Source organism: Vanessa cardui, chromosome 16 (assembly GCF_905220365.1).
Source record: "Vanessa cardui chromosome 16, ilVanCard2.1, whole genome shotgun sequence".
In the NCBI taxonomy this organism is placed as follows: Eukaryota; Metazoa; Arthropoda; class Insecta; order Lepidoptera; family Nymphalidae; genus Vanessa; species Vanessa cardui.
Window position 1 is genome coordinate 10,895,780 of NC_061138.1, and position 13,785 is coordinate 10,909,564.

A 13,785-nucleotide genomic window follows, 5' to 3' on the forward strand; every position below is an offset into this window, starting at 1 on the left:
GCAGGGTTATTTAAAAAAAATATCGTTTGTGATATTCCCTTAATAGATTTAGGTCACAATGGCCATTCTTACCTTAGTGTAGCCTATTCCGCAGGATATATTTTTACGCGCTTAACAAAAAACGGGATGGTTTAGACTTTTAACAACTTCCGGTTGCTACTAATGATTGATTTACGGATAAAAACAAATAATTACTTATTTTTTGGTTCCACCTCGGGTTTGGACCTCGGGCTTTAAATTTTAAGCTACTAAACAAACGAAACGGTTTTGTATTTGTTTTCACTTTTTTTTACTATAATTATTAAACACATCATCTGCTAATAAAATCATATGAATATATATTTAGTTAATTATGTCATATACTATCTCCAGTCACTAAGTAAGAAGACTTAGATTTCGTTAGTATATTATAGACATACATATATTATATGTGTATCGTCTGTTACTTAGATAAGAAAATCGCTTTAAAACTCGTCTAGGCACTGATAATACAAATTAATGTTTGAAATTATATTCGAGCTATTTAAACTAGATATTAAATATTATATGAAGTCATAACAGTGAGTGCTTGTAAACACAAATCGAACTATTATTATAAACTGCCTCCGATCGTATCGAGCGCTACAGCCTCGCAGTGTAAGCTATCGTAATTCTCTTACCATTTATTTCCTATATCTGCTCCCACCACGAGCTGAGAAAATGGCCGACTAGTGTCAGTGTTGCGCGCGATTCGAGGCGCACGCGCATGCCGCGATCGCGTACGATATTCCAATAATAAACGAGATTCAACGAAATAATAACCGAATAGTTTTTAAAACGAATACGATTTATTTTTAATCTGTGCAGTGACAGTTTTTGTGATTACGTAATTGTTTTTTTTTAAATACAATTGCAACTCAAAACAAGTGTATTGTTAGCTTTGTTGACGCGAAACAGCTGTCAAAATATTTTTCATACTATCAAGGTAAGTTAAGTCCAAAGTATTTGCAGTTTTGTGTTATATCTTTCAAAATATAAATAATTAAAAAAACTTTACCATTTTGCTTTGGTTGGCACATCAGATTAACATTGACAAAAAAGGGATATAATTGATCAAAAAAAAGTACTTTTTTAGCGACTTCAAAAAAGGGGGAGTTTCTTAAGTCGACTGTATTTTTTCTGTTTGAAAACTTGGAATTATTATCTCGAATTATTGAACGATAAGGATCTTCCGGCTTAAATAAATTGTCAGAGATTTTATAAATAATATAAAAAAAAATTATTAGGTAATTGCGTCAAAGTTTACCTATTTCGTATAGTAAGTGAAATAAGTTATTTATGTAAATCATTTAAACAGGCGAGACATCTTAACGAACAAAATACATATATATTATATTTTCATACAAATTCGCGAATTTATATTTGAACATTTGATCAAGTGTTCACTGAGAGGTTTGGGCTTCTTGCATTTTTTATATAAAAAAAAAACATAATATAACCTATTAAGTCCAAATAAATCATATTATTATTTCATATAATAAAGAAGCTATAATATCATTCTGGGAAAATGTAGTTCAATTGCCGATCGATAAGAATTATCCTGTATATCAAATTTAATTTAATTTATTTATTTGTAGTAATTTTTTTTTAATATTTAAAAAGAAATAGAACATTCTAGTAGGGAAATAGATAAACGTAAGCAAAGTAGCAAGGAATGACTTACTAAATTCAATCAATAGCATAATTGAGTCATGGTTTGTATTGGTAGGGTGCCATAAAACGAGTAGTATATTTTGGCTCAGTTATGATCCTGACTATCAAGAGTCAAAATGGCCCAGTGGTTATGCACGCATCTTAACCGATGATTGCGAGTTCAAACCCAGGCAAACACCATTGAACTTTCATGTGCTTAAATTTAGTGAAAACATCGTGAGGAATCCTGCATGTGTCTAATATCATAGAAATTTTGAAACGTGTGTGGAATATGTTCCAAAACCCTCTCTTTAATGGGAGAGGAGGCCTTAACGCAGCATTGTGAAATTTACAGACTGATGTTGTTTGTTGTTGTATGATCCTAAGAAAATGTCACATATACCTAAAGTGAAATGACCATTTAGAAACTTTACTGCGTCGATGATATACATACATATTGAGATTACCAAACTGACGATCAGTTCTAAAAAATCTAAACATACTAATATCAACGTCAAACAAAAAAAAAAAAATCAAACAGAAACAAACAGAAACAAATACTTGATACGTATGGTAATCGAAGCCGGTACAAAGCTGGAACCAGTTACGGGATCATCATAGTACGATACAACTATGTTTTAACATATTTCATGATTATTATTGTTTAATATTTCACTTGTACTTTCGTGTCCTCTATGAGGACGTTACCTTCCCTAGATATAACAAACAAATAAAACATAAACATATATAAACATATATATTGATTGACAAGATGTCACAGTATCCGAATACCCTTAAAAAAGTAAATAAAGTAGATACATGATCGAAAATTTAAGCTTCATTACTTAGTATAAAACAAAGTCCCTTACCGCTGTCTGTTCCTATATATGCTTATAGATCTTTAAAGATACACAACGGATTTTGATGCGGTTTTTTGATTATATAGAGTGATTCGAGAGATAGATCTTTGTGTATAACACATGGACAATGTAATAAATTAACACTGATTATGACTACAAAAAGTTAAATATTCTGTACTATATTTATTGTCAGCATTGCACCCGTGCGAAGCCGGGACGGGTCGCTAGTGTATAAAAAATATGTTGTCAGAAATGGGATGCGAAGATATAAAATATAGATATAATACAAAAACATGTACATAACAATTTTAATTACACGTAAATATGTTTTAGTACAATGACTGAATTATACAGCGTTTTAATGTTTGTAATAAAAGTTAAAATAGTTACTCACGATTCAGGTCACGAACTTGATGTTTTCCGGACGAAAGTTAAACTAAAACTATACATTCTCCACGCAAGGACATGTGAGGTACGAGCACAACTGGCGTCGTTTGTTAAGATTAGGAAAGTGCATACATTACACTAAATCAGATCGATTTAACTTCAAAATAAGAATAACAGGGTTCTTACTGGCCATTATTTTTATTTTACAGCTACATATTACATTATCTATGAATGTCTTGTTCACTAGACATTCGTAGATAATGACGAAATATCGAGCTAATAAAATAAAAAAACAAAAATATCCCGTATTAAATAACTGTAATGCTGAGAAAAGTCATGTTAATTTAAAATCTTGATTTTAATTATGATTGAAAATATTAATATCGATACGATTATTAACGCTATTGTTCTTTATAGCTTTCATATGATTTATTTTCGAATGTATAACTTGAAATAGTACCGATCTTTAAATGACCAGCTGGCCTAGTCCTGTGCCATGCGACATATACTGTGCTAATATCTATATCAAGTCTTTTTAGTTCATCTATTTGAATATTGTAACAGCTCAACAAATCAAAATTACCGATCGAAATTTCATAGTGCATATGCATTTTTTTCACCTAAATTTGTTAAAAATGACACTAAAACACAATTGTACTAGTAGTTACAACACGTAAATTGACGATTGCTGGTTCAAATCTCGTGCTCAGTGGTGAAAGAACACATCTAAGCAATTCATGTACTTATTTCAAATATGCACTATAACTCTAAATAAATGCCAAGCCTTAAAGGGACTGGGAGCTTACTTTAGCCCAGAGGTGGGAAATATACAGGCTGTTATAAATAGATAGATACATACACACTATATGACACTTATAGTATACGATACTTATAGTTCTTCGTATGAGATTAAGAAAAATATAAAAAAATCTAAGACACCGTTACAAACATAGTATTTATATATTTAATGACAGTAAAGGAGCAGGTGAAACAGCAGATGGTCACAGTCGCCAACGACCCGGAACGGTGGTTGCCGTCAAACGGTAACCATTGTGTGACTGTTTACTCGTCTCAACTACCTCTACAATTATGAACTACTATTTCCCGCTTTGACCGTTCGATGGTTATCGTTTATCTTCAGCTGCAGACTACAAATCAATACATGTTATTAAAACTTTGAAGATACTACTATACGTTAATAAAAAAAACACGTATTTTTTTAAAGTTCTTTAGAAACTCCATGAAATGAAAATGCGTCACAACAAAAAATAAATCAATATTTGTTACGTTTTAATTTTGTGTGAAGCACTCATATTTTTTCATTGTTTTTAAATAAACTTAATATTGACTACAGATTAATATAATTGAGCATTGTATTATTTTTTATAAATTATATTAAAAATAAGTTAAGTAAGTGTAATCTTTTTTGACGTCTAATTTATTTTTTGACTTAAATTATTACATTTATTTTGTTATTGCTTTTAATTAAAGATCAACTTAAAGAAATATATTTTACGTTTTAATTAAACTTGTAAAATTCAAAAACTAAGAAATTAAAATTATAACAACACTATATTATTTTCAATGTATATTATTTTCAATATAAGAAATTATTCAGCAAAAAGGTCTATCAATAATGCAAAACTTTTTCGTTACAAGATTGCATTCATATTGCGAATTTACGTGAAATATAAATCATCTCTTAATTATAAGAAAAATGTGTTATCAAATAGAAGTAATGATGAGCTTTTATTTCCGCATATAAAACATTTACTATTACATGTAATTATTTAACAGTAAAATGGCAGGTGGTTCTAATTCCTCGAGATCACCGACCCGGAAAGGAGTCTTGGTTGCCAATGGCCTATCTCGATTACAAGTTACAACACTTATTAGTCTGATTACGTCATCGATTTTTTTGAACAATAACATTTAATAAAATCACTTGAGTGTTGCCTGTTAATAAAATTCGCATTTTTTTCGGATCTTCTGTCATACTCAACTCTCGTATGTTATATTCGAATAATGAATACGTTTGAATCATAAGTGTAACTCAAACTAAAAAAAAGTAATTAAAGTAACAGCCTGCAAATTTCCCACTGCTGAGATAAGGCCTCATCTTCCATTAAGGAGAGGGTTTTGGAACATATTCCACCACGCTGTTCCAATGCGGGTTGGTGGATGAGACACATTCAGGTTTCCTCACGATGTCCTTTTTTGTCGATGTCGTTTCCTTCATCGCTGAGCACGAGATAAAATATAAACACCAATTAAGCACCGATACATAGTGGTGCTTGCCTGGGTTTAAACCCGCAACCATCGCTTTAGTTGCACGCATTCTAACAGCTGGGCCATCTCTGCTCCTGTAACTCAAAGTAGAGTAATCGTAATATTGAGTCAAGAATTGATTGTAATAGTGACAAAACTTTAAATTGGTCTTATTGGATCAATTAAGAAACGTAATTAAAAAACGTATACAATTTTTTATTTATCTAATGAACACAGCATTGGAAATAGATTATAAGAAGTCTGAAGGATAAAATGAGAAGTTAACTAGAAGAATAGCTTAATAATATATTAAAGTATTAGATTGTTAAGTGAGGAACATAACTTTAATTGTAAGTACATTCTATGTCTCGGAAAGCATGAAAAACAGCTAATACTACGTCTGATTTCTTAAAGATTGTGTGGATTTGACATATCCCGTAATATCTTCCTATGTTATATAAGTTAGAGAATAAAGAGCACACTCATGCAATATAAAGCCTTCAGATTGCCAGCCTTTGATAATGAACATCCAAAAATGGCATACACATATTTGAGCAAATTAAGATTTAAAAAAAAAATTAAGTTTGACAATTGCAACACATAGCGGTAAAAAAATCTTTAGCATTCCATTTTTGAATTCCGAAATCAACTTTTACTTTAGCGCAACGTAATACCAATCAAGTTATATCTGTCATAAATCTCTGTAATGAAGTCACCGTATAAACGTTTTCCTTCTATAATGATGTTATAGGCGTAGGCTCATGAGCGCACATCGTTGCGTAATCGTTACGTATCCGTCGACATCGGGTGAAAAACTACTTCCTTACCCGTATAATGAGCTGATTACATCTATAAAAACGTTTAAAAATTATATAAAATATGAAAACTATGCGTTTTCACTCGTAATCATTTATTCTATTTTTAAATAATAATAATAATAATAATTTATTTCAAGTATCAATGACTCATAGTGTTAGTTACAAAATTTTCTTAATAACTATGTTAGTGTTATAAAAATAATTTAATTATAAGATTAATACATATTAAATAGGCATAATGCTCCTTATCACAACTACTAGCTGTAGACAACAGGTCCAGCCGAGATCTTACAACAATTGTTGATAAATTTACAATCTAGTCTACCAGCTATCATTCCTTTTCTTATACATTTTTCGTATAAAAATCTTTTAAAAGATCTGTGTTTTATACATATATATTCTTTACAAAACAAATATAAGGCGGTTATTTTTCAAGTGGTTTTTTTAGTTGTTCCGTTGAAGAAACTCTTAAAGTATATTAAGCCTGTTACCTGCGGCTTTGCTCGCGTATAAAATATGAATATATTTACTAATTAACTTAATATTACATTGTTGTAAGACCTTTTTGTTTACAACACTTTCTTCAATTAAAAAGTAGCCTTCTCAATCTCCGATTTGTGTACGAAATTTCATTTAAATCTGTCCAGCTATGGCGTGAAAGCGAGACAGACATTCAAACAGACAGCATTTATAATATTAGTATGCATTTAGTTTGACCACATTTATTGTTGCTGAGTTAGCTCTTTAGTTAAAAATAGTGAACAAAGAATCATAATTAACTGTTACGATTCATTTTATAATTTATCACGTTTTTGGGATGAAAATCTGTCACGTGTATGTATATTATCCACTTTGAAACAGCGTTGTGGAATAAACTCTGAATCTCTCCAAAAGGAAAAGAGGTTTTAATACTTTGTCCGGCTATGGAAAAATTACTGGCTGTTTTTTCTCTTGGAATTTTATTTTTTAGCCAGCACATACTTTATTAATATAAAGTAGCGAAGATATTGTTTGTTATCTCGCAAATTGCAGTGGGTGGGACGTGATCCAGTAACAACGTGCGCGGTGCTTTAAAGTACACGTTGACATTACAATCCGAAGGTCGTCTAGTGACTTTTCTATCTTTCCATCACAAGTTCATTACGTTATATATGAATGGCTCTGAGACTAATTCTGGCCATTACAGAACAGATGCTATCTCATGCAAAATGTACAGTCGGGGTAAGAAAAGGTTCGTCACATTAATCTACTTTCGTGTGCTCAGTATGAACGATAATCTGCTTTACCGATCAAGAATTACATATTACATTTCATACAAAAGGTACTAAGAGTTTAAAACTCGATAAAGGAATAAATTTGAAAACTGACGAAGGTTTTCTTACTCTGACTGTACTTCTGTGCATGTCTCGTTTTAAAAAATGGATTTCGTTTTTGCAACGCGACTGTCAGATTAAAATTTACACAGTCGTATGAACTAAGATAGAAATACAAATTATTACCTTTAACGAGACTGCCGAGTGATTCTGAATATACCAATGATTTAAAACGTATTATAATTTACCATAACATAACTGTATATCACCCATATAATAATGCTGCAACTCTTCTCCTGTTTTTATAACAAAACTTCTATTATTTATACAAGATTTTATAGAAAAGCTTGGAGTTAATACCTGTTGACTTCCAAGCAGGATATATTAATTTCAATAATTGTATTTAACTAACACGCCTTTGTATTTTTTAAATGTTCAAAAAGAGTGACTACTGAGTTTCTTGCCGGTTCTTCTATCTAGGTAGAATCTACTTTCCGAACCGGTGGTAGCTTCACTTAATTTTAAAATGACGATTCAAAAGTGCTTGTAAAAGCCTACTTGAATAAAGTTTATTTTGATTTGATTTGATTTGATTATGAATGGAGTACTAATAACAATAAGCTTTTGAATAGTCATAGACCGTCTTTCGTTCTAAAAATCAGTCAATCCTTAGCATATAATTTATAGTTTCATAATACGATATATAATATACATTATATAAGGTACTTGATCGGACGTTTTTCGCTGTGCTGCTACCTTCTTTAAAAATATTCTGTTAAGATATTCGTAGATTTGCTGGACAGACAAATATTTGTGATTTTCTTCAAGAAACCCGATATAAAAATAACCATTTAACACAATGAAATTAAATAGTTTTGGATTTAATTTTTTCGGTTAAGAAATACCAAACACATATCAAGATAAAAATAAAAAAATATAATATGGTTTGGGCGTAAAAACATTTGTATTCCGAATGTATTCTGAAAATTATATTTACTAAAAAAACAAAAGAGTTGATCGTATCTCATCTAAGAAAACCTCCCAAGAGTAACATCAAGAATGACATTTACTGTATACGACATAATAAACACGTGCTTTTAAAAATAATGACTTAAATTATATATCATTAATATCTAATGAAATACAATTTCAAAGTAAATGCAGTAAAACAAATAACTATGATTATCCAAGTACGTAAATAGATTTTATTAGCACAAACATAAATAACGCTGGGTTTCTGACTCAAGTCAACAAATCTTTCCAGGGCAAGACATTCACATATATAATATAATCCAGCAGATATTTCAAAGATTAACAATAATTATTTATTGTTACATTAACTTTTTCCCTCGAATCAAAAGGGAAACGCTGCTAGGATTCTTGATCATATATACAGTATTTTTTTTTAATTCTCATTTGTGTATAGTTAAGGCCTTAAAGTTAATAAATTCCGTACATTTTTTCTTACAAAAAATATTTTTTTATTTAATTAATTATATGTCAAACACATTAATAATTATAATATAAATAAATACAGTGAAATTATTTGGTCTTTGAGAGGGTAAGAAATCGAGACACGATAAATCGTATCGTACACTATAAACAATGTTTTCAACTTGTTTTATTTTATAACTATAGCTAGTCTTCTAATTACAAGCAAGTTATTATAACTTAAGTGTAAGTCGTTAAGTAAATTAGATTTAACAAACACAAATACGTTTGCGTACTTATAATATTTGTGAGTTCATTTGCAGTTAAATTATTTTATGGGCAGAGATAGTTCAGCTGCCCAGGACCAGAGCTCGTCTTTATCAAACGAAGATAAAAGCTTCAAATTTCCGGCAAGAGCCTGTAATTTTTCATGATTATAATTAGAAATTAGAATTATTTTCATCCTCTAATTGGAAATAAAACATCATGAAACTTACACCATGTGTATTACTTATTCCGACACATGTATATTTAGATACTTTAGTAGAAGAAGCTCCGAACTTCCTTAAGATGATACCTTGGATCAGCAGCGTTCTATTGCGTGGTGATGAACTGGTAGTAAAGGTTTGCAGATTGAAGAATAACTAGTCTATTACAGACAATAGAAAGAGTAAAAACGAGTAAAAAAACTCAGTTAATGATGATGATATCATCGCAAAATAATATCACTTGAATGTATGAAATAATGTTTGGGTATAGTACATAACGCGCTATTAACATATTTGGAACTTTCAAGGAAAGAGTGTTCACTCTTTAAAAGCCGGTTAATCGGCTGCAATGCTTTTGGTGTTGCAGATGTCCAAGCAGTGGTAATCACACTTTTTTATGGTATAGGTTGGCGGACGAGCATATAGGCCACCTGATGGTAAGTGGTCACCATCACCCATAGACAATTATGCTGTAAGAAATATTAACTATTCCTTACATCGTCAATATGCCACCAAGCTTGGTAAGTAAGATGTTATGTCCCTTATGCCTGTAGTTACACTGGCTCACTCACCCTTCAAACTGGAACACAACAATACTGAGTACTGTTATTTGGCGGTAAAATAACTGATGAGTGGTTGGTACCTTGGTTACCCAGACGGGCTTGCGCAAAGCCCTACCACCAGATGAGCCTTCATACCCTACCATTAAAGAATAACTTGGCATAAGTTGATATGTACAACAATACATAGTTACCTATGGTCCAGTAATATAGTTCCATATCTATTTTTAACATATAAGCTAGTATTTATTTTTGTTCGTCAGTCTGATGTCAACAAATATGTAGTCTGCCTCTCTGTCTTTATATAATAATAATTCATTTACATTTCAACTAAGGTTTACTTTATATTACGTATTACCATCCGAGTCATAACACGTGCTGGTTATTTTTAACGATTCGTCATATTTTACCTACAGTAATAATCTCGTATGTACTGGTTGTATAAAAATATATCTTAGAATAATATCATAATTGGACACGTGGGTTCGTATCTTAGCTGGATGAATATAATATATTTAAAAACAATATTTGATCAGATATACTAAGTGGTATAAGTGCGATGGTGTTTTTTTTTTATATTTGTTAAGCACATACGTCTTAACTACTTAAAAGTTGGTTATGTTAAAAACCAAATAATATAAATATTTGTTAAATCAAAAGTCACACAAGCTGTGTGGACCACGTTTTACGAGAAGGATGGAATGCTCCGCTATGCTAAACTAGCCTCCGAAAAAGTCCAATATAAAATAAACGCAAATAAAACGTAAAACAATGGATGTAGCTTAAATAAAAAATAGTATGGTGCTTAGCATACACATTGTTAGACACAGGGTACCTAACACCCCATCCTCCCCACAGACGCGTTCGGAAACTCACTGTTAAATATATAAAATCACAAATGATAATACCAAAAAATTCGAAAAAACTTATATTTACTAATATGACCTTCGATTCTTTATTAAAGTATCTAAACAAAATTTATCCTATAAATAAATATGCAACATAAATACGATAAATTTGCTATATATTTAGTAACATTATTACCAATCATGGATTTTGTGTCAAAACTTCGGATGTCACTATAAAATATATTGACTTTAATTTTATGATAATGTAATGTATTGCACAAACTTTAAATACATCATATATATCATCGTTGATTCGTTAAAGCATTCAAATATGGAATAAAATATTGTGCTCAATTTTCAACTCATCATATTATTTATAAACAAAAAGTTTTTATATGTTAACACGAAACTTATAACCATACGTAATATACCTTACATTTAACTTTATACATTTGTGTTAATTTACTTAATTTAATAAACAATAATTAAATCATACTGTTTTACGAACGAGACATGCTAATGAGTGTATAATTGTTGCATTTTAAAGCGTTACTAGAAAGGTTCGAAAATTCGACCTTTATATATTTATTCAAAAATGGTCAAATCAATTTCACTATACAAGTAATTTATGTTATATGTAAAGATTATGAGCAATCATAAATTCCAAGTTTGAAATTTAAATCTATCTATATGTTAATCTTTGCTACTTCTGTATGCGTTGATTAAAACGCTTCCACATAGTATTAAGTTAATTGGAAATATATTATAGATGGATATTATACGACTATGAATCTTCAGGGACCAGGATTTCATAACGTAATGAAGATGATCGCTTAATTAGTAGATCATGTCTGTAAATTTGTATTGATAAATTACATGTTAAATGTAATACTGTAGAAAATTAAACGTCAAAATTGATTATACTTTTTACTTATATTTATTAATTTTCGATTTTTCGAATTAAAATACCTTGCAAAAAAGTTTTTATCACAATATTGTCATCAATATTAAAAAAAAAATCTATATTACAAGACGGTGATTCCACACTGTCCGTAGACAATAGCATTTTAAGAAATGCCAACCATTGGCTTGGTTACTTGAAGCGGTAATTACACTGGCTCACTTTTCATTAGGTACGGTATGTACCTAACGATACAAATAGTAGATTATAAAATACATATCTGATCACTGGAGTGGCACTCAACACTAAGTTTATTCACTTGAGTCGTTTTAAATTGTACCAGGGATACAGACAGATGTAGAAGAAATACTTCGTAAAATGAGTATTTATTATAATAGTATGTTGTCGTCAATATTAAAATAAATCTATATTACAAGACGGTGACTCCGCACTGCCCATAGACAATAGCATTTTAAGGAATGCCAACCATTGGCTGGGCTACTTGAGCCGATAGTTACACTGGCTCACTTTACATTGGGTACGGTGTGTACCTAAGTTTACAAATAGTAGATTATAAAATATCCGATCTGTGGGTGGCACTCAACACCAAGTTATTTGTTTGAGTCGTTTTAAATTGTACCAGGAGTACAGACAAATGTAGGAGCGCCTTCATGTTTCCTATTTCATATAACATCTAATGTTTGCGTGTTCAGGATCAATTTTCATACAAAACGCCCGAGGCCCAACCGGACCCTGATAGACTTATCTTTAGGAATGCTGCAGTCAACTAAATACTAGAATCACGATTTTGAAGAACTTCTCATTACACTGTAAATACTTTATTGAGTAACTGATCCTGATACGGACAACTTATAATATAAAATAAATTTACTAGCTAGCTGTTTATCTTTTTTATCTATTTAGAGAAATAAAAAGAAAGTATCTGTTTGTGATTTCTAAATTACTATCTTTTTTACTTGGCGCTCACACAAGCATCAATAATTTTTATTGTCCGTCTGTCTATGTAGATATAAAAAGATCAAATTGATTAAGTATATACGCACATTTATTTAGGTACCTAGAAAGGCACAGCTAGTCAATAAAACTAATATTAAAAGTATTGTAATCACTGAATGGATGAACCTAAACAGTAACCGATAAAAGTGAATACATAATATCAGTTGCACTGATTTAGCATATATTTAATTAACCACTTATAATAATTAATTTCATGCGACATGATGAAGAAAATTTCGTAAGAAAACCTGCCTATGACTTTTAAAATGCATGACATAAAATTTAATAATTGTGGGCTATTAAGAATTGTATAATAAAATACTTTATCAGTATACATAACATAATTAAGTTAATTCAATGGAGACATTTTGCAACCAGTTATAACCGGTTTGTGACACAAAAACGTTTTACGCAAGCTTACGTAAGCCATCTTCGATTTTTATTTGAACTTCAAAAGGAGTCGCTATACTTATTTACATAATCTTCTTCTATATGCATAAAATAACTTGGCCTGACTGACTGATTCATCATCGTCGTTAAGGCAATGGATTTTGGTGAGTATAATCGTTTCATTGAGCAGACACACACTAAGGAAGGAATTTTCGAAATTCTACTCCTTAGGGGGTAATAAAAATAAGGCTTGAAACTTTGCATGGAAGTCCGTCGAAACGTAGAACAGAGTAAATAGGCCAGCAACAGCTAGTTATAATATTCATTAAGCTGTTATAAAACCTTTTTTTTATCTCTCTGGAAGAATATATTAACGTGATTCTCTATATGAAGTGGGATATGGAGTATTGAAACCCAATGAACACCAATCTTTTGGAAACGTAACACAGGTTTGCTTACCGCCCAGACTGTTCGGCGTCCTTTGTGGAACTCCATTCATAGAGAGTTCCCGGGTTACATTCAATTTTCAAGTAAAGTTTTTACAGAAAATAATGTTGAAAGACTCCATACTGTAAAGTTGTGGGTCAAGAGCAAAATATAGTTAATAAAAAAACTTTAATAGAAAGTTATCCTCATAAATACGGATGTCCTTTAATAAGTTAACAATATAAAATTTATATCAGAAAATGCAAAGCGCTTAGTTGATGTTATAATATTAATATATGTTTATGTATCCGTGTAACCGCTTTTAATTTAAACTATTGAGACGACAAGCGTGAATTTCTTATTGTTGTCAGTATGACTAAAACAAATATTAAAGTATACAGTTAGTA

The 13,785-nt window shown here is 30.6% G+C and overlaps 1 protein-coding gene across 1 annotated transcript in view; it reads left to right on the forward strand.

Moving 5' to 3' along the window:
- The first annotated feature begins 693 nt into the window (after positions 1-693).
- Positions 694-13,785, forward strand: part of LOC124536219 — a 135,040-nt gene continuing 121,948 nt past the window's right edge. Inside the window, exon 1 of the mRNA XM_047112708.1 lies at positions 694-964. The gene's annotated coding sequence lies outside the window, so the exon portion shown is untranslated. The remainder of the gene's footprint in view (positions 965-13,785) is intronic.